General features: G+C 40.6%; 1 protein-coding gene across 4 annotated transcripts in view; it reads right to left on the bottom strand.

Moving 5' to 3' along the window:
• The window catches only part of mpp2b (MAGUK p55 scaffold protein 2b), a 565,073-nt gene that overhangs the window by 525,473 nt on the left and 20,799 nt on the right, over positions 1-18,801 (bottom strand). For 2 of the 4 annotated variants that reach the window (XM_068013331.1, XM_068013337.1), the window contains exons 2-3: positions 13,565-13,736; positions 12,012-12,193 (exon numbers count right to left, since the gene is read on the bottom strand). The gene's annotated coding sequence lies outside the window, so the exon portion shown is untranslated. Of the gene's footprint in view, positions 1-11,325; positions 11,505-12,011; positions 12,194-13,564; positions 13,737-18,801 lie in introns of those variants that run through there. The other 2 variants (XM_068013332.1, XM_068013333.1) reach the window with 2 other exon arrangements.

Here is an 18,801-nt window from a genome sequence, read left to right as displayed (position 1 = left end):
CAATTGCTGACTGGTAGCATTGATGATGACTCCATCACTTTTGTGATGATTGGGAGTAGGCTGATGGGATGGTAACCATCCAGTTGAATTTGTCCCATTTTCTGTGGGCAATTTTCCAAAATTCTCTATATCTCTCCTTTAAATGTTACTTTAAATCTACCTTTTTGACCAAGCTTCCTATGTGGCTCAGTGCCAAATTTGTTTGATAATGCTCCTGTAAAGCACTTTGGAACATTTTACCACATTAAAGGTGATTTGTCAAAGCAAGTTGTTGTTGTTGAGCATCTCCAATTTTAATCACTTCACCAGTGGTGGCAGTGATTTCAGATGCCTAGGCCCTAAGCTTTGGCATTCCCTACCTAAACCTCTCTCTCCTCCTTTAAGATGCTCTGTGAAATATACCTCTTTGACTAAGCTTTTCATCACCGGTTCTAATACCTCCTTATGTGGCTTGGTGACAAATTGTATTTGACAATACTCCTGTGAAGCATCTTGGGATGAAAGACACTATATAAATTCAAGTTATTGTTGATGTTAAAGTCAATTGAGATCATGGTGGGAGGGAACCACTTATAGCTCAAGTCATACCCAGCACAAAGGAAGATAATTGTGGTCATTGGAGTCACAGTTCCTTAGGTAATGAAGCAGTCCATCCACACATGCAAAAAAACCAGGACAACATCTACACTTGGACTTGTAAGTGGCAAGTATCAGTTGCACCCACAAGTGCCAAGCAATGACCATCTCCAGCAAGAGAGGGACATTCAGTGACATTGCCAAGTTTCCCACCATCAGCATTCAAGGGGTCGGAGTTCACCATTGACCAGAATCTAAACAGGACCAGTCACATAGATGCCATCCTCAGAGCAGATCAGAAGCTTCTATGGTCAGTGGCTCACCTCTTGGCTCCTGATTGAGATATACAGTCATGGCAGGCTGTGACTAGTGGGGTACCGCAGGGATCAATGCTTGGGCCCCAGCCTTTCCTAATATATATCAATGATTTGGATGTGGGAACCAAATGTAATATTTCCAAGCTTGTGGATGACACAAAACTAGGTGGGAATGTGTATTATGAGGAAGATGCAAAGCAGCTTCAAGGGGATTTGGACAGACTTAGTGAGTGGGCAAGAATGTGGCAGATGGAATATAATGTGGAAAAATGGGAGGTTATCCACTTTGGTAGGAGGAATAGATGTGCAGAGTATTTCTTAAATGGTAAGAGATTAAAAAGTGTAGATGTACAAACGAACCTGGGTGTCCTTGTCAATAAGTCTCTGAAAGCGAACATGATGATGCAGCAAGCAATTAAAAAGGCTAATGGTATGTTAGCCTTTAAGGCAAGAGGATTTGAGTACGGAAGTAGTGAAGTCTTGCTTCAATTATATAGAACCTTGGTTAGACTGCACCTGGGAGTACTGTGCAGTTTTGGTCCCCTTACCTTAGGAAGGATATTATTGCCACAGAGGGAGCGCAATGAAGGTTCACCAGACTTGTTCCCGGGATGGCTGGACTGTCTTATGAAGAGAGATTGGGGAAACTGGGCCTGTATTCTCTAGAGTTTCGAAGAGAGGTGATCGCATTGAAATCTACACAATACTTAAAGTGGTAGACAGGGTAGATGCAGCTAAGATGTTTCCCCTGATTGGGGAGTCTAGAACCAGCGAACACAATTTCAAAATAAGGGGGAAGCCACTTAGGACAGAGATGAGGAGAAATTTCTTTACTCAGAGAGTTATGAATCTTTGGAATTCACTACCCCAGAGGGCTGTGGAAGCTCAAGTCATTGAGTATGTTTAAAGCAGAGATTGACCGATTTCTAAATACCAATGATATAAGGGGACATGAGGATAGTGTGGGAAAAAGGCATTGAAGTGGTTGATCAGCCATTATCGTATTGAATGGCGGGGCAGGCTTAATGGGCTGAATAGCCTACTCCTGCTCCTATATTCCTCTGTCCTATGTTCCTAAAATCAATGCTGAGTTAGGGAATGCCAGAAGGGCCAGTGGTAAGTGTGTGATTATATATCACAGTCCCCTTGGGTGAGTGGGTGGAGGGCTAAAATGATCCTTACTGGTGGTGTGTGTAGGCATTAAATCAGAGCAACAGTAGTCTCAAGCTACCATTATCTATCTGCATAGTGGACTAGCCTGCAGATCAAGGTTGGTAATGGCCTTTTAGATTAAGTAACAACGACAACTTCTCCCTTTTAAATCAGGAGAGTAAAATTTGGAGAAGGGAGGAAAATGCAAAAATTACTGAGGGGGGGATTTTTACTGAGATTTTTCCAGGACACTGTAGATGTAGAATTTGCACTGGAAGCCCAGATTTATACAATATTTCTCCAAGAAAGTCACTTTTCACCATCACAATGCGTACACCTTATGAAGTCATGTAATCCCAGGTTCCGTGATTTTTAAAAAAGCAGTGCTGCAAAGTTCAGGTCAGTGGAATTTAAAAGGGAAATGGGAGATTTCAATTTCAGCCAGAGGGAGATCGGAAGCAGAAAACTGGATAGACTTCGGATTTTCAACTTACTGGTTTCACAAATCGTAACACTGCAACAAATGCTTTGCCTCCGGTAAGAGATCATGTCATTGCATTTTCAGCTTGAGACTAGTCAACAATTGGAGGGGTGAAGTGAACAGATGAACAAGCCCATTCAGAGAAGCAGATTCCTGCAGTTTAAGCTTCGACCCAGCATCAGAATATGTTCGATTGGTGAGCTGAAAGAGACCAATGTGCTGGTCTCATAAATAAACATGCTATTCAGCCCTCAAAATGCTCTGCCAAGAGGCAAGAAGTCAAGGCAGGAAAATGATTCCAAGGAGGAAATGATCATTTGAAGGATGTTGTATTCTCGGTTGGGGGGGGGGGGCTCTGTTTAGGCAGTCTTGTGCTTTGTTTCACTGAATCAGTAAATGCTTTGTTCCTGATTATATGTGCACTTTCCCACCAATAGGCAGCAACTAAATACCCACCTCCCTCCATGTTTCATGAAATATATTTGAAGAAGATTAATACAATGTGGAGCAAGAAGGACATTTCTAAATCTTTTCACTGCATTCACACAGGAGACGTATTGCCACTGACCTTACAAAGTTAACTGGAGGTGGGTTTCTATTCGTTACCATGAGATCTTGGGATCAATACAGAATCCTCCCCCCTTAATGCCTTTTATAAGAAAGCTAACTGGGCTGAAGAGAAGGAAGTCGAAAGCCACAACCCCAGCCCTATTGCCCTCATCTAACCTTTTCAAATTTCATTTTTTCAGTTACAAGTTGTTCATCGGCCAAATAAATCAATAAACTAGTTTTTTTTTCTTCACTAGGGATGAGCAGAGCAGGCGGTCAACATGTGACAGAGGAGCAAGGTTCGAATTCTGACAGTTCTGACAGATGAGCTTGACTCCTGAGGCTCTTTGTGCCTATAAAGAGCTATTACAAAGCACAGAGCAGATATAGTGTTAGAATGCTTAACAGGCTTTGCGTAAATGTTGAAGGCCCAATTTGAGTGGGAGATAAATTTAGCTCTCATTTTCCAAACAGCTTTAGCTCGAGAGCTGATAGCACTGACCATCCGGCGCTGAATAATAGGGGGTGCTGAGTGTTTCCTCACCAGGACATTACTAATGTTATTGGATGGGAAATGCACTACCATCCATGACTGAATTGTTGCTATTTGGGTGAAGCTCCTGCCAAGGGGGTGAATTTGTAAAATTTGTTCTTGCATGTTCACTTTGAAAAGACTAGAAAATCCAGATTAGCAATCACATTTGCTTTAGATTGACTGCACTGTTACCTTCACTTATACGATTAACTAATTCAAGTTTCACATTTCTATATATTTGGCAAATTTTATGAAAAAGGTAACAGAAACTTTGCACTCTCTTGAAGCATTTCCCCTATCTTGCTTAATTAATTTTCCCCATTAATCACCATTTCACCATAAAGCAAGCAATTAGGAAAGCAAATGATATGTTAGCCTTTGTTACAAAGCGATTAGAGTATAAGAGTGAAAAAGTCCTACTAGAGTTATATAGGACCTTGGTGAGACCACACCTGGAGTGGTTTTGGTCTCCTTACCTAAGGAAGGATATAACAGATATGGAGGGAATGCAACAATGGTTCACTAGACTGATTCCTGGGATGAGGGGATTGTCTTGTGAGGAGAGATTGAGTAGACTGGGCTAATTTCCCTGGAATTTGGAAGAATGAGAGGTGATCAAACTGAAACATATAAAATTGACAGGATAGATGCTGGAAGGACATTTTTCCCAGGCTGGGAAGTCTAGAATAATGGGTCATGGTCTTAGAATAAGGCATCGGCCATTTTAGACTGAGATGAGGCGAAATTTCTTCACTCAAAGGGTTGCGGATCTTTGTAATTCTCTACCCCAGAAAGCTGTGGGTGCCCATTTGTTGAGTATATTCAAAACTGAGATGAATAGATTTTTGAATACTAAGGGAATTAAAGGATATGGGGATAGTGCAGGAAGATGGAGTTGAGATAGAAGATCAGCCATGGTTTTATTGAATGGCAGAGCAGGCTTGAAGTGCCAAATGGCCTACTATTTCTTATATTGTTAAGTTTAAAAACTAAATTGAAAATCATCACTTGGAAAGACTGACATTTTTATGACGGATAATGACATGTGAATGGCACAACTCTTAAGTACAAAATTTTGTTTTACTTTACCTTAATGATTTGCAAATTGGAATACATATTGAGGCCTTCTGCACCATTCAGAGGTTGGTCTCCATTTCTAGGCTATACAGACAACGAGGGTCCCCAGGTCAATCCCCAGTTAATACCAAGTTAGGTCATCTGAGCCTGAGCATTGGTATAGAAAATACAATTGATTGCTGTGCTCCTGGGTTGCAGGAAAAAAAGACAGCCTGGGTTTCTACTCAAGTGACAATAGGAAAGTGTACTGGCTTAAATCTCTCAGATTGCGAGTGCTCATGATCTGCTAAGCTGATCTGTAACTAATGGCTGCTCGAGCAAAGGTAAGAGATGGCACTCAGCAATCATTGAGCAGTAGCTCAGGGAGGGCATCAATTCATCCAATAAGAATCAGCAACAGGTGAACATTAAAGAGGAAAAGGGAGGCTATAAAATTAGTTAACTATAAATTATATAGTTTGTTTAAAGCGAAACTCTCTTGTCAATAACATACAAAATTCCAGAGTGAAACAGAGTGTTTTAATCCACTGTGGTACAATTTCCACACTCTGATATACAGGATTATTTTACTACTGCTCCCTCGGAGATAACACATGAAAATAAACTGTGACAATACGATTGTTTATAGTTACAATTGTGGAAGTTTAACTAACAAATACGTGCAGAGGCAAGTTCCTATAAAGAAAGGAGAGGCAATAAGTCCTTGAGCAACAGCAGTAAAGAATGACTTCAACATCTGGAGCTTTAATGGATCATATTCTGTGTAAAATAGGGCACATCATATTCAAAAATCATATCTAGAAGTCAATAATGGATGCATATCTTAGGTTGCGTATATCGTATGAAACATACACCATACTTATACAAAAGGTAAATTAGGGCATTGCTTTGAAATTTATTGAGCATATGTCTTTAAAAAAATCTAGTTTTTGATTTGCTCCATTAGGAGTATTCTGCAAAGTATTAAAATTAAAAATGTATTTTTCTCTGTGAAAACTTAGAATTGAAACATGCAGACCACTATTTTTTCTTCAGCAGATAGTATAATAGCTGACTCTAGCTAGACAGCACTGCAAGAACTTCTTTCACATCCAGTAACTCACTGCCAAAAACAGGGATCAAAAACCAGCACTGTCAAAAATCATCAGTTGGCTCTTATCACGTGTACAAAACACTGACACAGCACTACTAAACATGAAAAGTATATAACCTTATGAGAAATTCTTTCATGATATTACTGCCTGCAAGTAATATCATTTTATAATGGCAGAAGCACTGCACAATGTATTATTCTGCTGCTAAAGGGCAGCTGTGTTTAGCATAGATGCATCTCCACAGTGTGCAGTTGCTTTAAATAGGACATCGCGAGGTAAATTAGAGCTTGAATGCAGCTTGAAGATTGAAAGGTGCATATTCAGATAAGTGGAAACAAGCAAGAAATTATCTTAATTTTATTTTACACTTTGAGTGTCAGTACATAATATAGAATGATTGCCACGGAACCAGGCCATTTGGTCCATCATGTCCCTGCCAGCTCTTTGGTGGAGCAATTCAGTTAGTTCAACTCCCCTGCTCTTTCTTCATACCCTGTATTTTACTTTCCTTCAAGGACTTATCCAATTCCCTTTTGCAAGTTACAATTTAATCAGCTTCCACCACTCTTTCTGGCAGTGCATTCCAAATCATAGCAACCTAAGAACAAGTAGGAAAAATTGAAATCTGATAATTTCTTATGAACTTACATCTTCCTTGCTACACACACAAGCATTGGTATTGACTAAAAAAAATGATTTATCAAAAATGCATCTGTTTGGTTATTAATTGATTCATTACAGGCTTTTTAACAAGATAAAGGACAGCAATTGGTAAAGTAAACTTTATCAACTCCAAAGGCTTTTTGGTGTAATTTTAGTTCTAAAACCTTTATTCTTTAAGGCCAAAGGACAGTCTCTAAATTCAACATTTATGATTTACCGATGAACATGAAGGTTTATTGGAGCCAGTGACTCAATGAGCCCCACTGTTTTAACAAACATTTTCTAACACACGAGTGCCTACAGACACACATTCTCTTCAACTGAAAACAATCATTCGTTTAATCAGCTAAAATGTATTTCAGAGAGAGATGGCTCTGTTGAAAGCTCAGGGTGTTTATCTCAGTGAACAGCTGAGCTACAGAAAACAGGACAATCACGGATTCAATTCCCAATATGTAGAGTTAGCTGAGCTCAGCCAAGAAGGCAGTAGGAGCTTTACAATTGGTATCAGTGCCCTGTGGTTAAAGAGGCAGGGGTTAGTCTGCTCCGATCAGAGTCACCGCAGCTGGGTGTCAAATAAAGTCAGATTCAGGCTTGGCTTTGATGTCCCCTGTGATCAGTGTCTTGTCAGATAATTCCTCAGTCAATGTGCTGACAGTTTTCAAGTACCAAAGAAGGACTGGGGCTCATGGAATCGTTCCAAATTAAGGAGTCAATGCCTTCTGGGAGGGTGATGGAAAATTGAAAACCAGCAAAGAAAAATAAATTGTGTCAATAATGGAAAATAGCTGAAATATCCACAAAGAGTACAATTACTCAGACTGTTCTTCAGGGCTATTATGAGGTAAAAGTGTAAAAAAATAAAATCCGTCAAAAGAACCTGATCATAAATCAAGGAGAAGATTTATTACTAGCAGGCAGCTAAATAATTACAAAAGCAAAATACTGCAGATGTTGGAAATCTGCATTAAAAAACAAAAGTGCTGGAAATACTCAGCGGGTCAGGCAGCAGCTGTGGAGAGAGAAAAACAGTTAATGTTTCAGGTCAGTGACCTTTCTGAAGGTCATCAAGCTGAAATGTTAACTCTGTTTCTCCCTCCACAGCTGCTGCCTGACCAGATTATTTCCACTATTTTCTGCAGCTAAATAATTACTCCATTTAGCACCTCAGTTCACAGAACTTTAATGCTATGGTAGCCAAAAATACAAATTCAATCCTCAAATGTGGTAGCATCAATATTAGCTGCACCACAATACTCTAACTCCCCACCCCCATTAACTCAGCTAGGCAATAGAGATTGAAAACAAAACCCGTTTCATTGATTACCTAAGGTGGATAAACTCCAAATTCTAAAACTGATTCAAAACTTCTCAATGAAGACAGTGTTCAGTAAGAACTCCAAATTCATAGAGTACAGTGTACAATTAGACTCTGTTGCACAACAAATGGAGACATACAGAAAGGATATTTTGTGTCATACAAGACAATATTTTGATCAGTAGCACAGGTTCCTTTCCGCTACCAGTTTCCAAATCATTGTTGTACTTGTCAATCTGCATTCAATGGAGTTTAAATTTGTTAAGACACATTATCACAAGCTAACAATCGCAAAACCATTTAAATAAATTGCCAGTATGGACATGTAAAGTACATTCCATTTATGCATTCACACTGGTCTTAAACAAGACTGGTGATACTGTTCCATTAACAAAACAGCTAAATGTATTTTTAGTCTCTTATTTATTGCCTGGTCAAATTATGCATGCACGGCTGTAACACTCTTGCCCCTGTGAAAAATGCACTTAATCTCAACAAATTGGTTTCTGAGGGAGACTAATTATTAAACAATGTTTCCTAAGTTCAACACGTTTCATTTATAGTCCCAAACATTTGAAAGATGGCTGTTTTTTTTATCATGTGGTGCTGATTAAAAAACAAAATTTCTAAAATGATTTTTTCCCCAAATTCCAGAAAATTCCTAGAATTCTGTAGGTAAGTTCGCATTGCCATGGGAAGCTACATAGAAACAGAAACTAATAAGCAATCAGCCAGGTTATTTGCTGCAGCTCTTTAATAGAGAGACTAGAATTTTAGGAATATGACCATTTTTTTCATGAATCAGTCATGTACTCTTCTGGGGATACAGCCTGTCCAGGAAGACAGTGATCTATACCTTCAACTCCTAAACACAAATCAGAAATGCCTTCGGCCAAAACCTTTGTTTTAAAAGATGACACACAAAAAAAGCAAATATGTGCGACAATTCAATTTCAGATTTCAGTAACATCCATGAACTACACTCTCATTACTCCTCTGTTTTCTGACATCTGATTTCATTATAATCTAGAACATTTTGCACATGCCATACCACTGCAGGTGTGCAAGGATGTTATGTCAATGGTAAGAGTGATAAAAAGGAGTGTCACAATTAGATCTAATACAGGAGCAAGGAACTGCAGATGCTGGAAATCTGAAATAAAAACAGAAAATGCTGGAAATACTCAGTAGGTCAGGCAGCACCTGTGGAGAGAGAAAGAGAGTTAACGTTTCAGGTCTGTGACCTTCCATCAGAACCATTCTGACCAAGGGTTGCCGACCCGAAACGTTAACTCAGTTTCTCTTGCCACAGATGATACCAGACAGGCTGAGTATTTCCAGCATTTTCTGTTTTTGTCTCAATTAGCTGTCATGTACAGGTGAAAGAAAGGTAGGATTTGAAATGATAATTTCCTCCATTTCCCAAACAATAAGTATAAAAAGTGGCATTTTGAATAAAAATGTCTGGTTATTCCTGGTTGTTTTTATAAGGAGGATAAATAACATAAAACTAAAAAAAGTGATGCAATGAATTAGAATACAATCCTTTCATCTCTGGGTCCTGGCTCAAATCCACTCATCACAGAATCATAAAACTGTTACAGCCCATCATGTCTGCGCCGGCTCTCTGAAAGATCAGTTTACCTAGTGCCATCCCCCTGCCTGCTCCCCTTAACCCTGTACATTCTTCCTTTTCAGATAACATTCCAATTCCCTCTTGAATGCCTCGATTAAACCTGCCTCCACCACACTCTCAGGCAGTGCATTCCATATCCTGACCAAACGCTGCATGAAAAAGTTTTTCCTCATGTCACTATTGCTAACTACCTTAAATCTGTGCCCTCGTGTTCTCAATCCCACCACCAATGGGAACAGTTTCTCCTTATCAAACCCCCTCATGATTTTGTATACCTCTATTAAATTTCCTCTCAATCTTCTCTTCTCCAAAGAAGACAGTCCCAATTTCTCCAATCTATCCATGTAACTGAAGTTCCTCATCCCTGGAACCATTCCTGCACTCTCTCCAATGCTTTCACATCTTTTCTAAAGTGTGGCACCCAGAACCGGATACAATACTCCAGTTGCGACCGAACCAGTGTTCTATACAAATTGAATATAGCTTTCTTGTTTTTGCACTCTATGCCCCTATTAATGAAGCCTAGGAAGCTGTATGCTCTATTAACCACTTTCAATCTGTCCTACCAACTTCAATGATTTATGTACGTATACACCAAGGTCCCTCATATGAAAGTGTCCTCTGACAGCCAGCTACTAGATCCTAAGAAAGGTTCGTTTGGGCAGTCCCAGCTCCATTATAAAACCACAGCACAAACAAGCATATTATTAAATTAGTAACCTCACTCAGGGGCTATCAGAATGCAGGATAATGGAAAAATTGTCAATAGTTTATTAATGGCTGTACCTTTTAGATAGGGAGTATTGCATGTTGTTGGGTAGCGGAGAGGAAGCTTTACTCTATACCTGGTTATGCTGCCTGTACTTGATGAGAAGGGATCAATGTCAACGTAATTCCCAAAAGTTGAAAAGTATTCTAATTCCCCGTACAACCATCCCTCAGTTCAAGCATTGATCTTAAAAGGTGCAATACAATCTTGAAAACTAAAAACACCAACTGGGTATCCAACGTAACAACAAGCTCTGAGGCCACCATCATTTTTTATAATTACATTTATCAGTTTAAGACTATTTTACAGAAATATACAACTTTTTAAGTTGTTATAGTCCAAAGCTCACATAGCCTTGCAGAATGACGGCATATCACTTACAGCAGCTCCTTCTTTAAAAAACATTGGTGCAATTACAATGAAGCCAATAGATTGGTTCCTTAGTAGCACCAGGCTTGATTAGTTAATACTTTGCATTGCAAGCTTTTCCAGGGCCAACTCCCTCAAATCTCTTTCAGTGGGGACAAATTACCCCTCACCAACATGTGGACACACTTCAGGTCGACTGAATCGCTCATTCACAATTAAATAAAACCTCAGTTCGAGTACAGAACACTATACCAATAAGATGGTACACTCGACCCTGAAACACAGATTTACATAATCAAATCATCGTCCTACCGGCGGTAGGACCCAGAAGAATTCTCTGTCAATGTATTAGGACGTTGAGTGGCCAGGAAGGGAATCGACTGGTCAGCCAGTGAGGCCTTAAAATAACCTGAATACAGAGATTTTTTATTTTTTTTAATGTATTTAGAAAGAGTGTTCATTTTCTTCCTCGAGTTGTCTCAAGAAACGCCAAATAAATAAAACCAGAGCTGAGTGGGAAAAAACCCATTCAGTTCTATCTGAAAATACGCCCTTTAACATCACAGCTTCTCAATAGTCAATTACTTGCAATGATCAGGACGTCAGGGAACATTTAATGAGTGAATACTAAAAACATATATCATAGATCCGTATTAATGCCACCCAAAGAGTCACAGCGTGATTACAGTTTGTATATAAAATGCAATTACACTCGCGCCTGTTATTCTTCACAATTGTGCAAATGAAAAAGTTGCAAGCAGATGGCACACGGTGTAAATCAGATCCTACCTTGTATTTTTTTCGCGCAAAAGCCTCCCTTTTGCCTCAGTGTATCTTCTAGAGTGGCGTGTCGGTTCCCCAGCGTAACAGAGCTGCTGTCAGTTCAGTCTCATCCACTCTTAAAGTGGCAATGCTCCGCTCGCCGGCTTGGGAGCTTTAAACCCGCAGCACTTGTCTTTCCTCGCAGTGGCTCTGATTCACGAGCACATATTCCTGTCCCCAACCCTACCCGAAACTTACTGGAGCAATGTTTTTCATAAACTCATATTGATTTGCTGAGCCCTAGCGCCAAAATATATCGATAGGGTAATAACCCTGTTCAAGGGAATTCAGTTGAAGTTACAGAGCATTCATTTACAAATCATCTCCCCCAAGTTCAGGCAAGAGTGAAGTCAGGCCATTTAACAAAATATATTTCAGTTCGAGGGATGTCATACTTATGTTGCCGACCTGCATTCTTCATCCGTCCCTGCTAAATCCAGATTTAGATGGAGAGTGCAGTTTTATTTCTTCCTTAATGCTAACATTTGTCTATCTTCATAATCTTACCTACCTTTTGAAATTCATTTCAGTGTTATGTTTCCTTAATTCTTGTTTGGAATTAAATTTAATTCACACTAAGTGAAATCAATTCTCCAAACCTTAGATTGTGAAAAAAATAAACAAATTAAACATGGCACAATTTCCCCGCTTACCAGGTTTTGTGAAGGGCATGGATTGCCTACGTGATGTTACTTGATCGCAAATGATGAATTGGGTTTCCATCTTATTCCTTCCATTGTATGGCAAAAATGTTCCCATGATGTTTTGGATCGCTGCCTCAAATTTTCTTTGGTTTTCAGTGAATAACCCTTACTGAAGATGGTCACTTTCTTTACTGTAAGGAAAAAGCCAAAGAAAAACTCAAAACCAGACAGGAGAAAGGGTACTCAAAGCACATGTAAAGCAGACCAAAAAAATCTTGCACCAATCAAGTTAAATCTCCAACAAGAGAGAATCTAACCATCTCCCCTTGACATTCAATGGCATTACGATCACCGAAACCCCCAATTATCAACATCCTGGGGATTACCATTGACCAGAAACTCAACTGGAGTAGCCATAACAACATTGTGGCTACAAGAACAGGTCAGAGGCTAGGAATCCTGTGGTGAGTAACTCACCTTCTGACTCCCCAAAGCCTGTCCACCATCTACAAGGCACAAGTCAGGAGTGTGATGGAATACTCTCCACTTGCCTGGATGGGTGCTGCTCCAACAACACTCAAGAAGCTCAACACCATCCAGGGCAAAGCAGCCCGCTTGATTGGCACCCCATCCACAAACTCCTTTCACACTGATGGACAGTGGCAGCAGTGTGTACCATCTACAAGTTGCACTGCAGCAATGCACCAAGGCTCCTTAGACAGCACCTTCCAAACCCACAACCTCTACCACCTAGAAGGACAAGGGCAGCAAATGCAGGGGAACACCACCACCTGCAGGTTCCCCTCCAAGCCACACACCGTCCTGACTTGGAACTATATCGCTGTTCCTTCACCGTCGCTGGGTCTAAATCCTGGAACTCCCTTCCTAACAGCACTGTAGGGGTACCTACCCACATGGACTGCAGCGGTTCAAGGAGGCAGTTCACCATCACCTTCTCAAGGGCAATTAGGGATGGGCAATAAATTCTGTCCAATTCAGCGACGCCCACATCCCAGGAACGAATAAAAAAAATTACGAATGGATAAATATTTAAGATGCAGCACCCCTAGTTCATGAACCTATCAGTTTGCAAACATTTTTCATGCCTGAGTATTAGTACCAGCTAAAATACCATCTATAGAGAGGTCGGTGTCAGCACTGTGTAGAATAAGATGGCATCGTGCAAGTTACCAATCTACTCTGTTACTCGGGAAATGGCAGTCTTCCAAGTGAGGAGCTAAATGATTTTTGCTTGTATCTTGAGTAGTTGCCTACAAAGCAACAGTGAAACTGCTGAACTATCCCTGCTTCCAAATCAATCCTATAATGATTGTAGTTTCTGTAAATAGGATCTTGACTACAAAATCAATTCTAACATTTCTCTAGTCGGTTAAATGAAGGGTGACTACGGCAAATTGCTTTTAATGTACTTTACTTTGCTATTGTATCCCACGCATATAACTTATCAAAATTCTGATGCCTCCTACAGGAAATCATTATATTTCTGCATCACACCACTGAGGAAACAACACTTCAGGTCCAGCAAAAGTCCTGCAACATACCTAGCTAATGTCATCCACTGGTTCAGTCAGCAAGCATGTCCACTGACAATAGGAGTTTGCTTCCTTTCCATTGCTGAATGCCATTAGGAGCTATGAATCATATCCTCACCCAGCCCTGCTGCATACTCAGGTTGATCCCAAATGATGGGACAACATTTTCTTTGGTTGCTTTCTGTAAGTTGTCAAAGTAAAATAAGTTAGTGTGGTTCCAATTCGTTCTAATGGGTCAACAGTACCAAACTACCTGTCTTTTGACAGAAGAATGAAGCAGTACCAGTTGCTGCATTGAAGTAGCAGTTAAAATCCATCACTATGGCAGAGCAGAAGGAAGTCCAACAATGGGAGTGTCTTTTTTTTTAAATCTGTATTTCAACATGAAATGTTCACCTTACTTTGAACACAAATACTAAATATTCGAACTAATATTTAGTCACACAATTTGCACCAGTTCTATGACTGAATCTAAATAGTACGCTATCTTAGGGATGCAATATTTCTCCCTGTTTAACCTGAATCCCTACAATGGGTTCTTATTACACCTGACAAGGACTGCCCCATGAAAACAAATACTGAGGGTGGATCCAACTAGCTACATATAATGGTAGGAAAAAGCATGAAGACTAAAGGTCACCTCTAACATTGGAAAGGTTGAGCAAGTTGGGCCTATACTCATTGGAGTTTAGAAGAATGGGAGGTGATCTTATTGAAACATTTAAGATTCTGAGGGGGCTTGACAGGGTAGATGCTGAGAGGATGTTTCCCATTGTGCGGGAGTTTAGAACTAGGGGGCACAGTTTCAAATTAAGGATTCTCCATTTTAAGACAGAGATGGAGAGGAAATTTTTCTTTCAGATGGTCATTAATCTTTGGAATTCTCTTCCCTAAAGAGCAGCGGAGGCTGGGTTATTGAACATATTCAAGGGTTAGCTAGACAGATTTTTGATTGACAAGTGAGTCAAGGGTTATGTGGGCGAGGCAGGAAAGTGGAGTTAAGGCTACAATCAGATCAGCCACGATCTTATTAAATGGCCTACTCCTGCTCCTATATCTTATGTTCTTATTGTCTGACCCCACTCCGCCTCCATTCATCTGGTGCTCAAACCTTCTTCCATGTCATTGTTCCCTCCAGATTTCTCTAGTCCAATGCACGCCTGTCCTTCCACCCATCTTCCACCCTGCATAAACTTGAGTTCATCCAAACTTCTGCTGCCTGTATCCTTTTTTTTAATTCATTCATGGGATGTGGGCATCGCTGGCCAGGCCAGCATTTATTGCCCATCCCTAATTGCCCTTGAGAAGGTGGTGGTGAGCTGCCTTCTTGAACCGCTGCAGTCCATGTGAGGTAGGTGCACCCACAGTGCTGTTAGGAAGGGAGTTCCAGGATTTTGACCCAGCAACAGTGAAGGAACGGCGATATAGCTCCAAGTCAGGATAGTGTGTAACTTGGACAAGAACTTGCAGGTGGTGATGTTCCCATGCATCTGCTGCTCTTGTCCTTCGAGGAGGTAGAGGTCGCGGGTTTGGAAGGTGCTGTCTAAGGAGTGTACCTAGTGCCTGATGTGTACCAAGTCCTGTTCACACATCACCCCTGTGACCGCTGACTTGCATTGGCTCCCGGTCCCCAATTTTAAAATTCTCATCCTTGTTTTCGCATCCTACCATGTACTCATCTTTCCCTATCTCTGTAACCTCCACCAGCCCTACAACTGTGATCTGAGGTCTCTGCTGCTTCATTTCTGGCCACTTGCACATTCCCAATTTTAATCGCTCCACCATTGGCAGCCGTGCCTTCAGTTGCCTATGCCTCAAGCTCTGGAATTCCCTCTCTGTACCTCTCTACTGCTCTCTGATCCTTTAAGATGCTCCATAAAACCCCCTTTTTAGTCCAAGCTTTTAGGTTATCTGTCTTAATATCTCCTTTTGTAGCACAGTGTCAACTTTTGTTTGATAACATTCCTATGAAGCACCTTAGGAGATTTCATTATGTTAAAGGTGCTATATAAATTTAAGTTGTTGCTGTTGTCATATTTTGCAGCAATGATATGAAATGTAGGAGCAAGAAAAAAAAAATTGTGTCTCTGTCTCAGTACAAGACCCAATTGAACAAAACAGTCCGAGAAAGACCCAGTAAAATCTTGCACAGTTGATCTAATGTTGTATTTCTGGTCTCCTTAAGCAAAGATTTACCCTAACAAGGTGCAGAAAAGAAATTATAGAAAGTTTAGGAAATATTTGGTACGGTAAATGAGATTCTTGAGATTGGAATGCCTCTGTATAAGACTTCAATTCAAACAACATAAACTTCAATCCACAAAAAATTAGAAATCAGGAACAAAATCAGAACTAAACTCAAAAGCTCAGTGACCCCCCATTAAGCAACTACATAGTCAATATGCAATTTTTTGTGCAAGTTCTGGGCTCAGGTTGGTCTAGCATGTCTGTTTAAACACAAGTAGACCACACTTACAAAATAACTCACTACTCACATACACCTCCATTCCCATAACATATCAGTATGTTCCCCATCATTATAGTGGTTGTGGCTGGAACCACAGAGATACATATTTCTAATAAATGTGGTGGCATCTGTCAATTGGCTCCTAACCACTTGAACAATGAGGGAAGCAAATTCAATTCCTGACCAGCTAGAGGTGAAGTTGAGTTGGAGTATGCATATCTTTACTGCCTTGCATCATAGAGGGAGGATGATTCTCAAAAGGTGTATAATTCTTCTGTGCTAGGTGCATAGGGGAGATATACAGTCATGCTCTCTGGCATTGTAGGAATGCTCAGATACTGGTCAGAAGTTGGATCCTCAGAGTCAATTGCATGCAGATTTCCATTTTTGCATTCCAAGGAAATTCCATTTTGTACTCACACCTAATCCCTCCATAAAAGTGGAATATTCCTACTTTTATTAGCAATGGCAACTCTAATGATGCTTGTGAATGATTAACATCGGCATAATGATTTTCACAACCCTGTATCAGTATGTCATTGTAATTCATAACAATTATACAATTTAAGTGTGCACAACATAATTGCTTCACAACCTGATTATTGATTGTTGTACAGACTGCTTCCTTAACATTGTTGGAATTTATCATTTTTTAATATTAATGGCAAAGACAGGCAGACTCAGATGACTGAACCAAAGAGCATTGCCTGGTTCAAAACTTACTCACTGGTCTTATAATCTGGCATCCAAATATTACTTTCTGTATGATTAAAATCACAACCCTGCTTGCCAACTTACTTTTTGAAAAGGGTCTTACAATAACTAAGAGGAGCAGCACAATGCAGCTGCCAATCATTACAGAGCAGTGAAGCTCCTCTTCAAAGTAACCCAAAGTGATTGCTAACAGTCATGTTTCATGATTTTGAAGAGGCATCATCCTTCTGAAAAACTATTTGTCAAATGAAAAAGGTTTGCCAAGCACCTGGTGCTCTGATGTAAATTGCATCAAAATGCATCACTTGTACATATTATGGGGTCAGAATTGGCATACTGCTCTTGCCCCAAACATAAAAAGGTATGCCTAAAATTTTCAATATAATCATCAAGGTAGCATTCCTTTATTAAGGAGCTGGATTTTACTTAGAAGGGGCAATCACAATATGACATATCATAGAAAAACACAAATTCCAGAAAGCATTATTCAATATAACACACTTCTCAGTAACTCTAGGTGACTCATCATCAGTAGCACATTAAAAATCAAATTATTAATAAAGAAGCACAGTTACCTTCAGCAATGTAATGTTTTTCTATTTCTGTTAATTTATTTAATAGTTCTACCATTTAATACTATTACTGATGGCATTAGGGAAAACTGGCTTATGAAAACTGGCATAGATATCCACTGTGCCTGACAATATCATGAACTGAATTAATATTAGTAGATTTTTTTCAGTCCTGTCTGTTCACTCAGTTCCCAAATACAGTCACACTGACCTCACAGTTTAATTAAATTTAATATGGAATTCAATTTTATCCCTTTGTTGGAAAAACAACAAAGAATTAAACATGGTAATTTTTTTATTCGCCAAGGGATGTGAGCAAGACTGGCAAGGCCAGCATTTATTGTCCATCCCTAATTGCCCTTGAGAAGGTGGTGGTGAGCCACCTTCTTGAATCACTGCAGTCCATGTGTGTATGTACTGCCAACATGCTGTTATGAAGGGAGTTCCAGGCTTTTGACCCAGCGACAGTGAAGGAATGACAATATAATTGCAAGAGTGGATGGTGTGCAACTTGGAGGGGAACTTGCAGGTGCTGGTGTTGCCGTGCATGCTTCTGCTGCCCTTGTTCATCTAGGTGGTACAGGTGACGGGTTTGGAAGGTGCTGTCGAAGGAGCCTTGACAAGTCGCTGCAGTGCATCTTATAAATGGTGCACACTGGTGCCACTGTGCACCAGTGGTGGAAGGAAAAAAATTTTAAATTCTCAGTAATTAACATATTCTTCCCTCTCAAGTCCATGCCAATCTTTCCTGTAACTCCAAGTTTGAACCCCTGCCTCTGCACTGAAAAGGCCTTAATCAAAATCACAAATGACATCCTACATGATTGTATCTATGCTGCTTCCTCATCCTTCTCGACCTGCCTGCAACCTTTGACACGATTGCTCACACCACCCTCCTCCAACACCTCTGCTCATTTGTCCAGCTGAGTGGGATCGCACTCACCTGGTGCAGAATTTTGTTGTCCTGCTGCCACAAGTGGCAGCGGGTGCAGAAAATGGCGTCTGCCCCGCACGGGACCTGTGCCGTGGCCACTAAACATATTGACAGCAGTCGCCCCCTCTCCCTAATCACATGGCAGGGGCAGCATTGGAGACGCCATTCACGGCATTACCTGATGCAGGAGCAGGTGCTGGCTCCATTTTTAAAAGGCTGCCTGTCCTGCAAACAGTTCAAGATCATGCAGAGTTGACCCCTTCCCCCCACAAATCATGCAGAGTTGACCCCTTCCCCACCTCCGTGGTGCCAGCTTCTCCTGGACGGGAAAGTGAAGGCGCGTGAGTGCCGCACGATGTGCCCAAGATTGGGAAATGAAGGTAAGATTGGGGGGAATTAAATTTAAATTTATGCAAAGAGATATTTTAAATATTTAAAGTAGGGTCCTGTAGCAGAGCGGCAGAGGTGCCGCCACAGAGCCTTGACGCCGTCAGGAAGATTGGGCCTGGCAATCCCGGCATCAGGCACCATGGCGGCTGCTGCTGCTGCTCCGATTCTC

The sequence above is a fragment of the Heterodontus francisci genome, chromosome 33 (assembly GCF_036365525.1).
Source record: "Heterodontus francisci isolate sHetFra1 chromosome 33, sHetFra1.hap1, whole genome shotgun sequence".
NCBI classification, from domain to species: Eukaryota; Metazoa; Chordata; class Chondrichthyes; order Heterodontiformes; family Heterodontidae; genus Heterodontus; species Heterodontus francisci.
This window is presented reverse-complemented; position numbering and strand designations above follow the sequence as displayed.